The sequence below is a fragment of the Leucopleurus acutus genome (assembly GCF_964270905.1).
Source record: "Leucopleurus acutus genome assembly, chromosome: 13".
In the NCBI taxonomy this organism is placed as follows: Eukaryota; Metazoa; Chordata; class Mammalia; order Artiodactyla; family Delphinidae; genus Leucopleurus; species Leucopleurus acutus.
In genome coordinates this window covers 77379569-77395899 of record NC_139155.1, presented here as the reverse complement: position 1 = coordinate 77395899, position 16331 = coordinate 77379569, and positions in this window count along the sequence as shown.

Below are 16331 nucleotides of genomic sequence, written 5' to 3'. Positions count from 1 at the left end.
TGCGAATTCTTTTTTTTTATAAATTTATTTATTTATTTATATTTTTAATTTTTGGCTGTGTTGGGTCTTTGTTGCTGTGCGCAGGCTTTCTCTAGTTTTGGCGAGCGGGGGCTACTCTCCATTGTGGTGTGCGGGCTTCTCACTGCAGTGGCCTCTCTTGTTGAGGAGCACGGGCTTCAGTAGTTGTGGCTCGTGGGCTCTAGAGCACAGGCTCAGTAGTTGTGGTGCACGGGCTTAGTTACTCCGCGGCATATGGGATCTTCCTGGACCAGGGGTTGAACCCGTGTCCCCTGCATTGGCAGGTGGATTCTTAACCACTGCGCCACCAGGGAAGTCCTGTGAATTCTTTTTTTTTGTTTTTTTTTTTTTGTTTTTCTTTGCGGTATGCGGGCCTCTCACTGTTGTGGCCTCTCCTGTTGCGGAGCACAGGCTCCGGACGCGCAGGCTCAGCGGCCATGGCTCACGGGCCCAGCCGCTCTGCGGCATGTGGGATCTTCCTGGACCGGGGCACGAACCCGTGTCCCCTGCATCGGCAGGCGGACTCTCAACCACTGTGCCACCAGGGAAGCCCCAGACTGTGAATTCTTTATACAACATATATTCATAGTAAAACAAGTATTAAAAACACCACAAATTATGAAGAAGAAAACAAAATCAAGTCCTTGGTAGCATCTAGACATCTCTCCTATTAAAAAAAAAAATATATATATATATATAAAAGTACACATATTTTATATGTTTGTAAAATAGACAGCATAAAATTTACCATTTTAACCTTTTTGACCATGTTAAGTGTACAATTCAGTGACGTTAAGTACATTTACAATATTGTACAACCGTCACCGCTATCTGTTTTCGGAACTTTTTCATCATCCCAAACAGAAACTCTGTACCCCTCTTCAACACTAACACCCATTTCCTCCAGCCCCTGGTAACCTCTGTTCTACTTTCTTTCTCTATGAATTTTTCTGTTCTCAGTACCTCATGTAAGAGGAATCATACAATATTTGTCCTTTCATGCCTCACGTCTTTCACTAAGCATCATGTTTTCAAGGTTCATCCATGTTGTAGCCTGTGTCAGAACTTCATTTCTTTTTAAGGCTGGATAATATTGCCTCGTAGGTACGTACCACGTCTTGTTTATCCATGCGTCTGTTGATGGACACTTGAGTTGCTTCCACCTTTTGGCTGTCGTGAATAACGCTGCTGTGAACATTGGTGTACGAGTATCTGTTTGGGTCCCTGCTTTCGGTTCTATTGTGTATATTCCTAGGAGTGGAGCTGCTTGGTTATATAGTAATTCTGTGTTTAGCTCTGAGGAGCCACCACGCTATTTTCCACAATGGTTGCACCATTTAACAGTCTCACGACTGATATATGAGGCCTCCAATTTCTCTGCATTTTCACCAACACTTGTTATTTTGTTTTGTTTTTGATAACAGCCGTCCTACTAGGTGTGAAGTGGTATATCATGGTGATTTTGATTTGCATTTCCGCATGACTGATGAAGATGATGAAAGTCTTTTCATGCATATGTGTATCTTCTTTGGAGAAGTGTGTGTTCAAGTCCTTAAGCTCCCTGTTTTTAAAATACTTTAAAAATCAAAGCATAATTTAAATACAGTAGAATTGTAGTGAACAGTTCAATACATCTAGTCTGGTGGCCACCCTGTATGTTTCCTGTGACTGCTGTAACAAATTAACACAAGCTTGGGGGCTTACACGACAGAAATTTATTCTCTCACAGTTCTGGAAGCCAGCAGTCTGAAACCAAGGTGGCAGCAGGGTCACGCTCCCTCTGAAGGCCCTAGGGAAGGACCCTTCTTTGCCTCTTCCAGCTCCAGGCATTCCCTGGTTTGTGACTGCATCACTCCGATCTCTGCCTCTGTCTTCCCATGTCCTCTTCCCCATGTGTATCAAATCTCCCTTCCCGTCCTCTTATGAGGACACTCTCATTGGATTTAGGACCTTCCCTAATCCAGGATGATCTCATCTTGATCCTTGCCTAATTACATCAGCAAAGACCCTGTTGCCAAATAAGGTCATAGTCACAGGTACCATGGGTTAGGACTTGGACGTATCTTTTTGGGGGATGCAATTCAACCCATGACATAGCTCCCACAATCAAGATAGAGGACAATTCTATCACCCCTCCCTCAAATTCCATTATTTTTTTCTTTCATTTAAAAAAAAAAATCAACATGGAACCGTAGTGTCCTTACTGTTTTATAACCTGCCACATCCATGTAATGCTGGACCCTGCACACCTTTTGCATGTCAATCAATTCAAATCAAAGTGCTCCATTATCATGTAAACTAAATGCATATTTATAGATGTGAGTTTCTTGAATGACATGTTGTGCTGAACTTGAACCCTCAGGGCCTAGTATAATGCCCAGTGCATAGTAGGTGCCTCATCTGTGTTTGTTGAGTGACTAAATGAAGGAATGACCTTTCCAGCAGCGGTGAGAATGCTGCCTATGGCTGCGGCAGGCCTGGGCTCTCCACATCTCCAAGCTCCCCCTGCCCTTTCTAGGTGAGACTTGCATTGTCCAGTCCCAGATCCGACCAAAATGACTTGCTTCCCTTTCCTTCCCTAGAAACCTCCAGAGACTTTGCCGCTGACTGCCTGGGAGATCAGAGGTGTGTTTCTCCCCACTTTGGGTGCTCCCCCCTTGAGGGTTTTCATTCCAAAGAGGGCTAAGTCGACTCTCTCCAGGTTTTATAAGCTGATAGAACAGAGCTGTCAAATGCTTTTTATGGGAGAAGAAACAGGAAGATGGTTTGTTTTTCAGACAGCGGGTTATTGGTTAATTACATTTTTATAGAGCGGTTGTGGGACAAATCAGGGCCCTGCTGTCTCCTTTGATGCTAAAAGGCAGACGGCCCCATAAAGATCAGAACAAGGGAAGGTGAAAGGGGTCAGGGACAGAGCTGCCCCTTGCGGGTCTGCCTGGAAGCCTCCCAACCAGGTGCCCCTTTGGGAAATGTCCTCCTCTTCCTACGTGTTTTGCCAAACTCTCCTACCTCCCTCGCTAATGGCATATAGAGAAAAGGAGAGACAGAAAAAAGGTATGAACCCCAGGGCCACCCCTGAGGGAGCCATCACTATTCATTCTCAGTCTTTTGCTTACTTATTCACTCATTTAATCACCCGTTCATTCATTCTCTCACTCATTCATTCATTCGCTCATTCACTCATTCGTGCGTACATTCAAGAGTTTGGACGCTTGCCTCGGAGCCTGAGCGCATTTTTTTCTGAGGGTCCATTTATTCATTCATTGAACCCATATTAATTGAGGGCCTACTGTGTGTCATGCACTGTGGCCCTCATGGTGAGCATGGCAGAAGGACTGGAGAAGAATGGCAGTAGACAGTTGCACCTGTATCAGATGTGAGATGCTAGTTGTGATAAGCATCGGCAAGGTACATTTTGGAGAGAGGGTAGGTACAGGAGCGTCCGTTGCATGGCGTCTGAGCTTGTCAGAGTGATCAGAGGAGGCTTCCCTGGAGGACCGAGGTCTAAAGGATGAGAAGGTGGTGACGGTGGGGATGGTCGGGGTGGTGTGGAGAGAGCGTTCCAGACAAAGTGAGAAAACTCTGCACGGCTCCATGGAAGAAGAGAGCATGCAGCTTTCGGGAAAGGAGAGCAGCAGTGCTCAAGGCAGCCTGGCTCTTGGAGAGGCCCCATCCCGGGTGCACTGCCCAGAGCTTCCCTGCCCAGGAATTCCCTGTTCAGACCTTGTCTTGGTTCCGTTTCAAAGACAACCTCCTTTTGCAGAAACAAAACACGCCACTGGGCTACCATCTTAGCTCCAGCCAGAAACCCAGAGGAAGCCGTGTGGGGACAGGTCTGGTGGGAGCTCAGGCAATGTAGCCTGCGTGGCGGCCTGGAGAGGGCCATTCTTTCGGGCCTGGAAGTTTCTAGAAAGCTGTTCATTGCTCTTCCTTTTCCTGCAAGGTTTGAAACCAGTCTGAGGGCCTGTGTTTTTACTGGTCCCATCTGGAGACAAGTGTTTCAAATCAAGTTTTCTTCCCCCCTCTCTCTTAAAGATGCCCTCCCTCTTTGGGAGGCTCTCGACCCCCATGCTGATTTCCTGCTGTGGAGACAAGTACCTTAATAAATGTCTCTTTATCTGGCGGGGCAGCCCTTCTGCGTGTGTTTGGTTTCCTGCTGAGACCTCCAGCCAGAGTCCAGAGGTGTCTTTCTTAAAGGGGTAGAGGAGATGCAGGCCCTTTCTAGTATTTTCTTTTTTTTTCCTGTGTATTTGCTGTGAGCTGACAGTGCTCCACTAGGCGGCTTTGCTCTAGGGATGCATCCCTCTCCCCCAAAGTCTTTCCCTCATTCTGCAAGATACAGGCTCTCCCAAGGCCCCCCAAGCTGCTGGTGGGGACTGGCTGGCTGTACGTCTAGCCTTGGGGGCTGGAGACTAAGGCGGCAGCGGCCCTGGGAAAGGACGAGGGAGATAAAGAAGGGTTTGGATGACGTGTCAGTCCAAAGTGTTTTAGCTGGGATTCTAAGGAATCAGCGCATCTGAGTTTTTGGTGGTATGCAGAGGCCATTTCCGTAATTGAAGAGGCGAAGCCAGGTCAAAGGAGCCATCTGCGGCTCCTGCTGGGGTCATGCTCTGTTCCCCACTGCCATGCCTTTGCTCAGGCTGTGCCCCCTTTGCCCGAAACACCCTTCCCTCCTGCCTCTTGGGGGAGCTATTATTTACCAGGGTCCCGAAGGGTGAGAGGTCCTGTCCTAAGTGTCGGGATGCAGCGATGAACAAAACAGAGGACTCACCTGCCCCCATCAAGCTTATGTTTAAGGACGAGATATGAATCCACAAATAAACAGATATATGGTGATAAGTGTCAGGGAGAAGTAACCCATCAGGATAGGGAGGTAGGTGGTCAGGGACAATTGGCTTGATAAGGGACAGTTGTGCGAGATTTGAAGTGGCCAAGGGAGCCACGTGCAGTGGGGGGAGGGGTACCTGTGAGAAGGGCCTTCCTGGCAGAGGGAACAAAAGGTCCGAAGGCCTGCAGGCAGGGCGGAGTTGGGTGTGTTTAAGGCACCACCAGGAAGCCGGTTGACCAATGAGGAGTGAGTTAAAGGATGAGACCAGAGAGGGAGGTAGCTGGACAACCAAGCCCTTGTCAGACCTCGTGGGCCCCTCCCTGGAAGGAATTAGGGTTTTATTCCAAGTGAGATAGGAGCCAATGAAAGGGTTTAGTGGAAGAGTGATGTGATCTGATTTATGTTTTTAAAGGGCTCACTGGCTGCAGCGATTAACACGAATGAGCTCATCTCATCTTCACAATTCTAGGAAGCGGTACTTTTATTGTTCCCATTTTAGGGATGCAAAAATGGAGGCACAGAGAGCTTAAGGAACTTGCTCAGGTTCCCACATTGAGTGAACAGCAAAGCCCGGATATGATCCCATGCATCTGGTGGCAGAGTCTGTAGTCGGGCACCGCCACCTCCAGGAAGCCCCCTCTGTGTTCTCCAAAGCTGGGTGAGGAACCTTTATGGACTTAACCTTTCTGAGCCTCAGTTTTCTCTAAAATGGGTATGATAGAAGCCATCCTTGTCTTATTTAATGCAAAGAGCTATTGGCAAAACCAATTGAGGTAACCTGTAAAATAAATTATACTACGAAAAAATATTGTTTTAATAACTAGCTCCTATTTATTGAGCTCTCATGGGGCGCAAATTCCTGCTTATTGGGTGTCATTTAATCACCAAACCACCCCAAGGCACAGGTGCTATTATTATCCCACAGAGCCTGGAGTAGAGAAAATGATCACAACACTTGGAGTGAATTAGTAGAGGTGATTTCCTTGGATTCTTTTCTTTTTGCCCCAGTGGGTCTTCAAGAATGCTCTGTTCATAGTGTCTTCATCTCCAATGATTATAATAATATTTTTTACCTAAAAAGATTGTGAGGCTGCCCTGCAGCCACCCAGGTCCCTTCCTAGGAAGCAAGGAGTTACCCGTTTCTTTTGCTTTTTTCCAGAGATAGTCTACACAAAGAATGCATGCAAAGAAGTTACAAAGCTCTAAATATTTGTAATGCGAATGGTATCATACAAAAACCTCTTACTCATTTCATTTAACAATAGGCCTTGAGATGATTTCATTATAATACAGTAGACTACTTTGTGTTTTTAAAGAGTTACCTAGTATCTTATCCTATGGCTATCTCATAATTTAGCCTTTTGCTATTAACCAGAGCTGCAATGACTATTATTCTATGTCTCTTGGCACACAGTTAAGGGTATTGGTTGGGTAAATATCCAGAAGAAGACGTGCTGGGTTAAATTATATGTACATTAAAATTTTGGATAGACGTTGCCAAATTCCATTTCCTAGAGATTGTATCAATGCACACCACCCACCAGTAATGAATGAGAGAGCTTCTTAGTCCACAAGCTTGCTAATACAGTATATTATCAAACTTTAAAAAAAACATACTGTGAGAACTTGTTATACATACAACTTTTTTGATATGCTTATTTTTGACTCAATATTAAATTACAAACATCTTTCTGTTTCAAAAAATATTTTTCAGCAAAGTAATTTTTAATAGCTATACAGTATTACACTGCGTGGACATACCATAGTTTATTTGATCAGTTCCCTCTAGTCAAATATTTAGTGTTTTTTGTTTTTTTTTTTAAAAAGAAAAAGATGGATAAACTTGACTGTTAAAATCAAGAATTTTGCTCATCATCAGAAACCTTAAAAGGTGAAAGACACATTACCAACTAGGAGAAAATACAATACACAGAACTCACAAAGGAGAGTATTATCAGGCATATGTAAAGAATTTTTAGAAATCAGTAAGTATAGCTCAACGACCCAATAGAAAAATGGGCAAAATACGTGAACAGACATTTCAAATGAGGGACATATATGGCTAATAAATACATGAAGAGATGTTGAACATCATATCAGGCACATCACAGCGAGAATGAGATAGTATTTTACACTCATTTGTTTGGCAAAAATTAAAAAAAAAAGTCTGACAAACCAGGATGAAAAAGGGTGTGGGGTGCAGCGGGAATGCAAATTGGCACAAGGGCTTTGGCAAAACAGCTTCATGTTATAGTCTCATGTTGAAAATTCATAATCCTCTGATCTAGTAATTTTTCTCCTACATGTCTATCCAAGAGAAATAAGAATGATCCCAGCTACTGTTTACAATAATGGTTAGAGACAAACTGAGTGCACATTGGTGATAAAGTGGATGAAAAAAGTGAGGTGTTTTCAAACACTGAAACATAACACAGCAGGCAAAACAATGAAGAATGCTGATGGCAACAGGGTGTGAACTTTGGTGCGGGTGACAACTGTTGACACCTGCTCTACCTGTGACTCTGTGCTTGTATCTTCAGCGCCACCAGCTGGAGCCCACTTACTTTGCCATTTCCACTGCAGGCTGGAAGTGCCTGCGAAATTGCATCCCTTAGGGAGAGTTCTCAACCCTGGACTGACATTTGACACCCCAGATCCTTCACCATTTGGGGGAGATAACTCTGATGTGCGTGGATGACACACCCTGAGTTTCCCCAGAAAGATTAAGCTCCACAGTGAGTTTAAGAAATGAAGAGATTAAATCATCCACAGTGTGGTAAAATTGATAAAACACTTACAAAATGAGACAAAATTCGTATAACATAAGTTAACCATTTTAAAGTGAAAGATTCAGTGGCATTTACTGTATTCACAATGTGGACCAACCACCGCCTTTTCTAGTTCCAAAACATTCTCATTATCTCCAAAGGAAATTCATATCTATGAAGCTGTCGCACCCCATGTAATGTGCATTTACTGGCTGTCTTCCTCTCTGTGATGGTCTGAATGTTTGTGTCTCTCTCCAAATTCCGGATATTGAAACTTATCCCCTCCACCCAGCAGGTGATGGTATGAGGAGGCAGGGCCTTTGGGAGGTGATGAGGTCAAGAGGGTGGAACACTCACTGATGAGATTAGTGCCCTTTCTCACCCGAACCTGGACCATACTAGCTCCTCGATCTGGAAGCCATAAGATGAAGAGTCAAAAAATTATATATTACTTAAGTATGTGTAATGGTAATCAGTTCTTTTACTTGTATAGCTGTGTTAAATTCTTCAGAGTGTGTCCTCAACCATTCTCTCCTTGCCTATGAAAGTGGGTAAATCCACACTGTCCTTTAAATTATGTTGCTTTCGTCCCACAGAATCCACATTTTATCACCAATGACTTTTCCTCCCCATCTTGAAACCTCTTTGAAAAACATTTCCCTTCCTGCTCACTTCTTTTTCCACTCTCTTAGCCAAGTCTATGTCCTTTGGTCTAAAGTTGCATTTTTTAAAAAAGACTAGTTGCTATAAAATACGATGTTCATCTGTGACATAGATGAATGTTAATGGCATTGTTGTCCAGTGTATAATTTGATGACAGTGTTCTGGGAGATCCTGTATGGAGAGAAAACTTCTGCCCCTGACATTTGAAAACCCAGAGCTGTAGCAATTTTAGAAAATTGAAAACATGAGTGGCAACAAAAGAAGAAAATGAAAATTACTCCATGTCTTGGACAGAGTGGTTATTCTTCCTTGCCTCACTCTGCCTGGAATGATCTCTCCTTCACGTGTCCCCTGGCACACTGTTATTCTTCTGCCTTGACATGGAGACTAGGACTTTTCCAGTGGCTGAAATAGTAAGGAAATTAGACACAACTATATTTCTTTTTTTTTTATTATTCTACTAAAATATACATACCATAAAACTGAACATCTTAACGATTTTAAATATACAGTTCAGTAGCGTGGAGTGCATTCACAACGTTGTACAAGCATCATCACCATCCACCCCCAGAACTCTTTTCATCATCTCAGGCTGAAGCTCCATTCTCCAAAAATACTAACTCTCCGTTCCCCTCTCCCCCCAGCCCCTGGCAACTACCACTACTTTCTGTCTCTATGAATTTGACTATTTTGGGTCATATGAGTGGGACTGTGCAATATTTGTCCTTTTGTGTCTGGCTTGTTTCACTTAGCGTAATGTCTTCAAGGTACATCCATGTGGTAATATGTGGTGGGATTTCCGTCCTTTTAAAGGCTGAATAATATTGCATGGTATGTAGGTACCACAATTTTTTTCATTTTTTTTCATCATTTGATGAACACTTGGGTTGTTTCCACCTTGTGGCTATTATGAATAATGCTGGTAGAAACATGGATGTGCAAATATCTGTTCGAGTCCCTGCTTTCAGTTCTTTTGGGTCTATAGCTAGAGGTGGACTTGCTGGATCATAGGGTAATTCCATGTTTAATTTCTTGAGGAACCACCATACGGTTTTCCACAGTGGCTGCACCATTTTGCATTCTTACCAGTGGTAATGCGGGAGGGTTCCAATTTTTCCACGTCCTTGCCAACATTTGTTGTTTTGTTTTTGTGTGTTTGTTTGTTTTCATAGTAGCCATCATGATGGGTGTGAAGTGATATCTCATTGTGGTTTTGGTTTGCGTGATATTTGTTTTGAATGCAGTCTGAGGACCTTTCTTCCTGTGAGTGTGGTTTTAGGTGTCTTACCGGGAACCTGGGAAGTGCTTTTTTTTCCATGATATCAGCTTATCACAATCTGTGTCTGGAATTACCTGGACCTTATCTGGATCCTGATTCTTAACAAATCAAAAAAAAAAACCTGAAAAAATGGTGATTAGACTTATCATGGAGATTATTTTGAAATGTCTAGAAATATTGAATTACTGTGTTGTGTAACAGGGACTAACATAGTGTTGTAGATCAATTATACTTTAAAAACAAACAAACAGCCTCATAGAAGAAGAGATCAAATTTGTGGCTAGCAGAGGCAGGGGGTGGGAGGTGGGGGAATTGGATGAAGGTGGTCAAAAGGTACAAACTTCCAGTTATAAGATAAATAAGTACTAGGGATATAATGTACAACATGATAAATATAATTAACACTGCTGGATGTTACAGATGAAAGTTGCTAGGAGAGTAAATCCTAAGAGTTCTCATCACAAGGAAGAAAATATAGTTTTTCTGTTCCTTTAATTTTGTATCTATATGAGATGATGGAGGTTCACTAAACCTACTGTGGTCATCATTTCATGATGTATTTAAGTCAAATCATTATGCTGGACACCTTAAACTTCTACAGTGCTGTATGTCAGTTATATCTCAATAAAATTGGAAGAAAAATAAATAAATATGAAAAATATTTTAAAAGCTGAAAAATAATTAATGACACATGAGATTACTAGAAATCTGAATACTGGAGTGGACGTTTGATAATATTAAAGATTATTGTTAAATTGTTAAATTTGGGGGTGTGACAGTGGTATTGTGGTTATGTTAAAACAGAAAGCCCTTATCTTTTAGAGATACATTCTGAAACATTTGTGAACGGCTTGATGATGGGTATGATGTTTGGGATTTGCTTCAAGATAATGCAAGAGATGAGGGAGGGAGATGGAAGGTGTAGATGAAATAGAATAGCCATGAGCTGATAATTGTTGAAGGTAGGAGATGGGTAGGAGGGATTTATTACATATTTCCTGTACCTTACCTGATTTATTATATGTTGAAAATTTCCAGAATTAAAAAATGCCCAGGGCTTCCCTGGTGGCGCAGTGGTTGAGAGTCCGCCTGCCGATGCAGGGGACACGAGCTCGTGCCCCGGTGCGGGAAGATCCCACCCACATGCCGCGGAGCGGCTGGGCCTGTGAAACATGGCCGCTGAGCCTGCGCGTCCGGAGCCTGTGCTCCGCAATGGAAGAGGCCACAACAGTGAGAGGCCCGGGTACCGCAGAAAAACAACAACAACAAAACAAAACAAAACAAAATGCCCAATTGAATTAGGTTATGAGTGTGACATTGAGCCACCTTAAAGAACATGAACTTTGGGGTCAGAGCAACCTGGGTTGGAGTCTCACCCTGACTGATCTCAGATGGACAATTCTGTGTGGGGCTGGGACCAGCTGGGGGGCTGGGGCTTGGAACGTGTGGGAGACTAATTTGGAAGGAGGTAATCCCAGACAAAGGAAGTTTTGTGAGTAAAGACACAGAAGGTGACAATGGACAGGAGTAACGAGGCTTGAGGCAGGGAGGCTAGTTTTGAGGCTGGTCCAGGCTTCTCCAGAGAAACAGAACAGATAGCATGCATATATATAAATTATAAATATAAATAATCCATATATTATTTATTATATAGTACATAATCTTTTATTATAACTTATGAATTATAATTACTATTCATAAACTATAATTTATGAATATGTATACATTTATATACAATTTATAATTATATAAATATGTTTATGTAAATATATAAAATATAAACATGTTTATAAAATATAAAAAGTATACATAGAATGAGACACAGAGAGAGAAAGAGATTTTTTTTTTTTCCTGCGATACGTCTGTCACTGTTGTGGCCTCTCCCATCGCGGAGCACAGGCTCTGGACGCGCAGGCCCAGCGGCCATGGCCCACGGGCCCAGCCGCTGCGCGGCACATGCGATCCTCCCGGACCGGCGCACGAACCCGCGTCCCCCGCGTCGGCAGGTGGACCCCCAACCGCTGCGCCACCAGGGAAGCCCCGAGAAAGAGATTTTAAAGAGTTGACTCATGTGATTGTGGACGCTGGTAAGTTCAGAATTTTCAGGGCAGGCCAGCAGGCTGCCTGGGGACCCAGGGAAGAGTTGCTATTGCAGTTTGAGTCTGAAGACACTCTGGAACAGAATTTCCTGTCCCTGGAGGAATCTCAGCCTTTTTGTCACAAGGCCATCAACTGATGGGGTGAGGCCCATCCACATCGTGGAGAGTAATCTGCTTTATTCAAAATCTCCTGATTTAAACGTTAATCTCATTTTTTAAAAAAAATGCCTTTACAGTGACACGTGGACTGACGTTTGACCAAATATTTGGTTACCATGGTCTAGCCACATTGACACATAAAACTAACCATGACAGAGGCCATTGCAGTGCTCCAGACAAGATGAACTGAGAGTCTTATCCAAGACACAGGCAGGGAAAATGGAGATGAGGGGATAGATGTGAGTGTTGTTGAGGTAGTAGAATTGACAGCACCGAGTGGGAGATACACGTGTAGACCCGGTTACCAGCGTGAGTGCTGGGGTAGATGGTGGCAATATTTAGCCCGATGAGAAGAAAGAGGATTCTAGATAATTCACAGGTCATTATTGAGCTGCTGCTTTGTCCCTGGCACTGTGCTGGGTTCTTGGGATGTGCAGCTCTGGAGGCCAGATGTGGCCTCACTGGGCTAAAATCAAGGTTGGGCTGCGCGCCTTCCGGAGGCTCTAGGGAAGAATTGTTGGCTTGCCTTTTCCAGTTTCTCAAGGCTGCCCCCACTCCTTGGCTCATGGCCCCTTCCATTTTCAAAGCAGCGCTGGCTGATCAAGCCTTTTACATCATATCACTGTAACACTGACTCTCCTCCCTCCTTCTGCCCACCTCCCTTCCCACCCCCCAGTTACATTGGGTCCACCCAGATAAGCCAGTGTATGTTACAGTCAACGGAGTAGCAACCGTAATTCCACCTGCTACCCCAATTCCCCCTTGCCATCATGGAACATAGCAGATTCACAGGTCCTGAGGTTTAGGATGTGGCCATCTTTAGAGATGCCTACTACACCCTTTTAATTTCCTTATGGTTCAGATAAACCGGCAGTCATGATGTGTGCAGTGGGAAGAGAGAAGGAAGGGAGGGGCAAGGGCCCATTGTGGGTAGGGAGGACCTTCCTCTGTAGATCATACTATTGTAGAATGTAGGGTAGTTGCCTAAAACATCAGACTTTTCTTGAAGTGTTGATCTGCTTCTCAGATCCTGGAATGGATCTCCCCTAAAGAGGACTAGACATATATGAATTGATAGCTGGGGTTTATTTTCCCATCTGGTCCATTGGCTGCTGACGGATGAGCTTGGTACCTCTTCCATAGAACACACTGCGATACTGTCATGTCACAGTGGTGTGTGGGGTGAGGGCTCCTTTCCCCCCACTACCTTCCTTAATTAAACGGAGGCTCAACCTCTGCCTGATTTGCATCTCTTTTCCTTGATTCTCCCTCACTCACCCTTTGGTTCAAAACTAAGAAAGGAGGAAGAAGACGATGCAGGGCATGCAGTGGGTGATTAAGTACACGGGCTCCAAGTTAAGACACATCTGAGCTTTCAGCCCAGCTGCGCCACTCAAGAGCTGCATGACCTTGGCAGGTCACCTACCTGCAGCCCAGATTCCTCATCTGGAGCCTGGGTGTGGTAGGACCACCCACAGCCTATGCCCGTTGGGTGGATTAAAAGAGGTAGCCATTTGGAAATCCCTCTGCACGGGGAGTGCTGCATCCAGTAGGTGCTCAATAAATGCTCAGTCTTGTTATCATTGTTCTTGTGTTATTGAAATTACCTGCTTCATGTCCCAGTTCAAAATTTACCTCCCCTCAGTCAGGAGTTCTTTCCAGGTGTCCCTGCCCTATTCTGAAAACAGCCGTACTCTGTGTTATTCCAGAGAGGTCTGTGCTCCATGATGGCAGACCGGATGACATGCTTCATTCATCTTAGTGCACATTAAAGAGTGTGCCAGGCTCTGACATGTTCCCAGAGAGCAGGGACCGCGCCTGCTGATGTAGGTCTAGGACTTGTACCGGGTAGGTGTTTGGCAAACTCCTGGAGGGAAATGACGGCCAGTGTGTGTGGCTTGTGAGCCCTGCTCCCCAGAAGCCCCTTTCCCATATTTTCCACCTTTTAGAAGAGAGGGATGACAGGAAGGGGGCTTTGGACCCCTGCACACGTAATAGGGAGAATCCTACAGAGAGAGGTATTTCCTTTATCCTAAGGCACCTCCAGGCACTTAGCTTCACTCCAGTGAACACAATACCCAGCTACTGGATTAACCTCTAAGCACAACCTGGGCTATGTCACTCACCCCCTTGGTGGTTCCCCTCCGCCCACAGGGCAAACCCATGCTCGTTAACCCTGACTTACAGAGTCCTTCCCCACCTGGATCCCACCCTGTGTCCTCTGTCCTCAAATGCACCCTTTTTGTCTCACCTCTGGACCCTCTCTTCGGCTGGTCCCTCTGCCTTTAGCACCGTTCCCTCCCAGTCTATGTCTAGCCAACTCCAATCATCTTTACACTTCAGCAGAAAACTCACCTCTTCCTGGAAGCCTTCCATGATACCTCCATGCTAGGTGCCCCTCATCTGCCCTCCAGATAGCCCTGGGCTCTCTCTTTCCCAGAACTCACCACATTGCATTATAACTGCCTCATCCTTGTCTTTCTCCCAGGGACACTGGAGGCTCCTGTAGGTAGCAGCTGGCTCTGTTTTACTCCCCGCTGAGACCATGGTGCCTGTTCTAGTGTCCTGGGGCTGATGTAACAAGTTACCCCAAACTGGGTGACCTGAAACAACAGAAATGTATTCTCTCATGATTCAGGAGGTCAGAAGTCCAAAACCGGGGTGTCAGCAAGGTTGATTCCTTCTGGTGACCTCCGAGGGAGACTATGTTCCATGCCTCTCCCCCAGCTTCTGGTGTTGCCGGTGAGGCTTGGCCTTTCTCGGCCTGTGGCTGCGTCACTCCAGTCTCTGCCTTCGTTGTCACACGACCTCATCCCTGTGTGTCTGTCTTCCTCTAAGGACAGCAGTCATTGGCTTTAGGGCTCTCCTAATCCGGTACAACTTCATCTTAATCAGATTACATCTGCAAAGACTCTATTTCTGGTTTTTTTTTGACCTCCTCGTGGCTTGTAGGATCTTAGTTCTCCAACCAGGGATCAAACCCGTGCCCCCTGCGTTGGGAGCGTGGAGTCTTAACCACTGGACCACCAGGGAAGTCCCCCTATTTCTAAATTAGGTTACATTCACAGGTATGAGGGGTTAGGATTTGAAACGTATCCTCTGAGGGGCACAGTTCAGCTCGCAACAGTGCCTACCATATCTCTTCATCCTAAATATTTGATGAGTGAATGATTGCATGGAGAAATAAATGAATACATGCATTGACTGGGGGTCCCTGTTTCTCTAGGAAATGTCAAATCTAAGTTGGTACGTGAAAGGTTCTGTGGAGAGTGGAGACTAGGAAAATACATTGTACGAGAGGATTCGGGTGAAAATACAGACACGTACACACTCTCAGCCTCCCTCCACGGCAGCACTGGGAGTGGTGGCCTTTCGGTGGGACCCTGGATGGCTCCTCCGCCCCCGACCTGTCCTGCAGGGCCGCGCTGCGGTGGGGCTCAGGCACCGTTTTATTAGTTGTGACTACTGTTGTTAATTCCCTTAATCTAGACTTGCTTGCCCATAAAGCCCAGACCTCAGGTATTGGATTTCCCTGATCAAAGGGCGGTGTGTGGAGAGTGCTGCCCAGGAGGGCTTGGCGAGGGTCGTAAACACAGCTGGCCCGGGGCACAGCACGTACCCTCCCAAAGATGGGCCCATGATGTCTGGAGCAATCCCACGTGAAATATTACTGCCGCTTAAATGCTGCTTCTGGGATTTACAGCTGGGTATTAATCGGCCCTGCTTAATGCATTGACCATTGCCCTCCAGCAATTCAGGGAATGGTGCCGGTAGGGCCAGAAGCTAATTCCGTGGATTAAAGCAGAAAGAGCCCCCAGCATTTGGAAGTGTAAGGGACAATTTTGACACCAGCAAAATGTCTACGGCTTTCCCCATCACAGCAGCCGGAAGTCAGGGCTTTCCAACAGGCTACATGTAAGGAGAGGAAAGTCCCTTTTGCTAAATGCCATCAGTTTCTCCGTCTTGTTCAGCCCTACTTTACTTAGCCACTCTCCCCTTCTGCTCCAGGACTTTGTGCATCTGTTTCCTACCCACCGCAATGCTCTTCCTTCCATGCGTCCTCCGGTCGTGCCTTGGAAGTCACCTCCTCCAGGCAGTCTTCCTAACCCCCAAGTTTTGTTCAGCCCGTCATCGTGATCATAAGGTTGTCTCGCAATTGTCACTGTGATTTTTCTAGCCTGGCTCATCCAGCAAACTGTAAGCTGCTGGAGGGCAGGAGTTGAGTTGTTGCCCAGATCTCCTAGTTACAGAACTAAGCTCAGAGTAGACACTCAGTGAATCTTTATTACGTGAATGAATCAGAAGAGGCCAGCCACAGCCAAGGGGTGCAGTTGACAGTTTTTAGTGATGACATAATGGCACTTGGTGTGTTAAGTCTTTTGACCAGGGATGAATAGGTGCAACACAGAGGATTTTTAGGGCAGTGAAACTATTCTGTATGATATATAGTGGTGGACACATGTCATTATACATTTATCCAAACTCACAGAGTGTATAATACCAAGAGTGCACCCTCA